The sequence below is a fragment of the Orycteropus afer genome, unplaced genomic scaffold (genome assembly GCF_000298275.1).
Source record: "Orycteropus afer afer isolate SDZICR_OR568_19922 unplaced genomic scaffold, OryAfe1.0 scaffold00080, whole genome shotgun sequence".
Taxonomy (NCBI): domain Eukaryota; kingdom Metazoa; phylum Chordata; class Mammalia; order Tubulidentata; family Orycteropodidae; genus Orycteropus; species Orycteropus afer.
This window is the reverse complement of record NW_006921667.1, coordinates 1345061-1348893: the sequence shown is the minus strand read 5'-3', so window position 1 is coordinate 1348893 and position 3833 is coordinate 1345061. Positions and strand designations below refer to the sequence as shown.

General features: G+C 34.2%; 1 non-coding gene across 1 annotated transcript; it reads left to right on the top strand.

Moving 5' to 3' along the window:
* The first annotated feature begins 3047 nt into the window (after window positions 1–3047).
* Window positions 3048–3152, top strand: LOC122150044. The gene has a single exon (XR_006163454.1). It is a non-coding gene; the product is annotated as a U6 spliceosomal RNA (small nuclear RNA).
* The last annotated feature ends 681 nt before the right edge of the window (window positions 3153–3833 follow it).

The window sequence follows — 3833 nt, the reverse complement described above, 5'->3', positions numbered from 1 at the left end:
AAAAACCAACTTCTGGTCTTGTTGATTTTTTTCTATAGCCCTTCTATTTTCTGTTTCATTGATTTCTGCTTGAGTCTTGATTATTTCCTTTCGTCTCGTGACTGTGGGCTTTTCTTGCTGTTCTTTCTTTAATAGTTGGTGATGTTCATTTAAAGTGTTGATTTTGGCTCTTTCTTCTTTTTGATATGTGTATTTATTGCAATAAATTAGCCTCTGACCACTGCTTTTGCTGTGTCCCAAAGTTTTTGGTATGTTATGTTTTCATTCTTGTTTGATTCAAGGAATTTTCAAATTTCAATTTTGATTTCTTCTCTTACCTAGTCTTTCTCAAGGAGGGTGTTGTTCAGTTTCCATGTGTTTAATCTTTTCTTGTTGATCTTCCTATTGTGGATTTCTAATTTGATAGCATTATGATGTGAGAAGATGCTTTGCAGTTTTTCAATGTTTTTAAATGTATTAAGGCTTGCTTTATGGCCTAACATATGAACTATCATAGAAATAGTTCTATTTGCATTGGAGAGGAATGTTTATTTTGCTGCTGTTGGGTGAAGTGCTCTATAGATGTCTATAAGGCCAAGTTGGTAGATTGCATTGTTAACTCTTCTGCGTCTTTGTTGAGTTTCTTCCAGTTGTTCTATCTTTCAAAGAAAGTAGTGTATTAAAATCTCTCACTATGACTGTGGAGTCATCTATTTGGTTTTTCAATTTTTTTATAGTCTGATTTATGTATTTTGGGGCTTTTTCATTGGGTCCATAGATATTTATTATGGCTATATCTTCATGTTCAATTGATCCTTTAATCATTTTATAATTTCCTTCTTTGCCTCATATGGTGGTTTCAAGTGGTATTTCAATTTCTAATTTTTTAAGGAATTCCCCATAACATTTTCCACAATGGTTGCACCATTTTCCAGTCCTATCAGCAGTGTATGAGGATTCCAATCTCTCCACATCCTTGCCAGCATTTGTTCTTTTCTGTCTTGTTGAACTTTGTTATTATTTCTGGTGTGAGATGATATCCCATTGTTGTTTGCTTTGCATCTCTCAAATGCCTAATGATAGTGAGCATTTCTTCATGTGTTTCTTGGCTACCTGAATATCTTCTATAGTGAAGTGTCTCTTCATGTCCTCTGCCTATTTTTTAAATGGATTGTTCATCCTTTTGATGTTGTGTTGAATTTTAGAGATAAGTCACTTGTATATGTCCTTGCTCTGGTGGTATAGTGCCTAAAACATTTGACTGCTAACCAGAAGGCTGGTGGTTCAAACCCACCAGCTACTCCTAGGAAGGAAGATTGATACTGTCTCAGAAACCCAAAGAGGGGCCGTTATGTGTCAGATCCAACTCCACGGCAGTGGGTTTGGTTTGGTTTTGTACGTCCTTGGAAAATATATTTTCTCAGTCTGTAAGTTTCCTTTTTACTCTTTTGGGAAAGCCTTTTGATGTGCATAAGAATTTAATTTTTAGATGATGCCAGTCATTTGTTTATCTTCTGCTATTTGTGTATTTGGGTTATGTTTGATAGTCTATTTATACAATAAATTAAGGCCCCTAATTTTGCCCTTATTTTTCTTTGATGATTTTTATAGTTTTGGGTTTATATTTAGGTCTTTAATCTTCCTTGAGTTCAATTTTGTGTGGTGTGAAGTATGTATCTTGTTTCATTTTTTTGCAAATGGATGAATATTTAGGTTTTCCAGTTTGTCACTTGTTCAAGAGATTGTTTTTTCCCCCATTTGATGCATTCCAGTTCTTTTTTAAAGATAAGCTATACATAGGTAGATGGATGGATCTATTACTAGATTCTCAATTCTTTTCCATCGTTCTTTGTGTCTGTCTTTGTACCAATATCAGGCTGTTTTGACTACCATTGCTTTATACTAAATTTTGAGTTTAAGAAGTGTGAGGCCTCATACTTTGTTGTTCTTCAGAAGAACAATATAAAATTACATATAAAATTTATGATTGCTTTTTCTACCTCTTAAAAAATGTTGATGGAATCTGTATGACATTGTCTTGTATCCACAGATTACTTTGGGTAGTATCAAAATTTGCACAATATTCTGTTTTCCCATCTATGACCATGGCATCTTTTTCCATTTATGTACATCTTGTTTAGTCTCTTGTATTGTTCTGAAGTTTACTTTTCATAGGACTTTTGTGTCTCTGGTAAGATAGATTCCTAAATGTTTTGTCTTTTTGTTGGCTATTGTAAATAATATCATGTTCTTTCTTAGAGATATTTTGATGTAGAGGAATATGACTGATTGATTTTTTGTTGATATTGTACCCTGCCACTTTGGTGAATCTTTCAACTATTCCTGTAGTTGTTTTGCTGAGTCTCTGGAATCTTCTATGTAAAGGATCATATCTGCAAATAGTGATAATTTTAACTTTGCTTACCAATTTGTGTATCTTTTATTTCCCTTTCTTACTTTATTGCCTTAGTTAGGATTTCCAACACAATGTTGAATAGGAATTGTGATAGAAGGCATCTTTGTCTGGTCCCTTCCCAAGGGAAATGCTTTCATCCTCTTCATTGAGAATAATGTCAGCTGTTGGTTTTGTATGTACACCCTTAATAATGTTGAGGGATTTCCCTTATATTTCTACTTCGCTGATAGGCTTTTTTTTTTTTAAATCAGGAATAGGTGCTGAATTTTATAAAATGCCTTTCCTACATCAATTGATATGTTCATTTGATTCTTTCCTTTGCTTTACTTATGTAGTGGATTATGTTGAATGTTTTTCTAATGTTGAACCATTCTTGCATAGCTGGTATGAATCCCATTTTGTTTTGGTGTTTTGTTTTTTTTATATATAGTGTTGGATTTAGTTAGCTAGAATTTTGTTGAAAATTTTTGCATTTATATTTATGAAGGATATTTGTTTGGAGTGGCTGAGAGAGACCAATAAGTAAGCGGAGTGGTTTGGAACAGCTAAGGGAGATGAACTTGTCTGTCAGTTTCTTGTACTGTGGTGGATGCTAAGACAGACTCAGAAGAAGGAAGAGGCCATACATTTTTCAAAGAATTGGCTAGTGAACGCTTGCTTCAGCAGAGCATATACTAAAATTGGAATAATACAGAGAAGATTTGCATGGAGCCTATGCAAAGATGACACACATATTTATGAAGCATTCTATATTTTTAATAAATTATTTATTTCCAAAAGAAAAAAAGAATTGGCCAGTAAAAACCTTATGAATAGCAGTGAAACACTATCTGATATATTACTGGAAAACTTTGTGAATACCCTGCAACACTCTCTGATATAGTGCCATAAAATGAGCCCTTTATGTCAGAAGGCACTCAAAATACAATGGGAATAGCTGCTTCCTCAGAGTAGAGCCAACCTTAATGATGTGGATAGAATAAAGCTTTTGGAACCTCCATTTCCTGATGTGGCATGACTGAAGATGACAAGAAGCAGCTGCAAACACCCATTAATATTTGGAACATGTTGTTGTTGTTGTTGTTATGTACCATCGAGTTGGACTTGACTCATAGTGACCCCTCCTTGGATTTCTGAGGCAGTATCACTATGAAAGTAGATTGCCCCATCTTCCTTCTGAGAAATGGCTGGTGGGTTTGAACTGCCAGCCTTCTGGTTAGCAGTCAAGTGCCTTAGGCACTATGCTACATAGAATACATAAAATATAAATCTGGGAAAATTAGAAGTTGTCAAAAATTAAATGGAATACATAAAGATCATTATCTTAGGCATTAATGAGCTGAAATGGACTGGTTTTGGCCATTTTGAATCAGATAGCCATATGATCTACTATAGTAGGAATGACAAATTAAAGAGGAATGATGTGTCATTCATCATC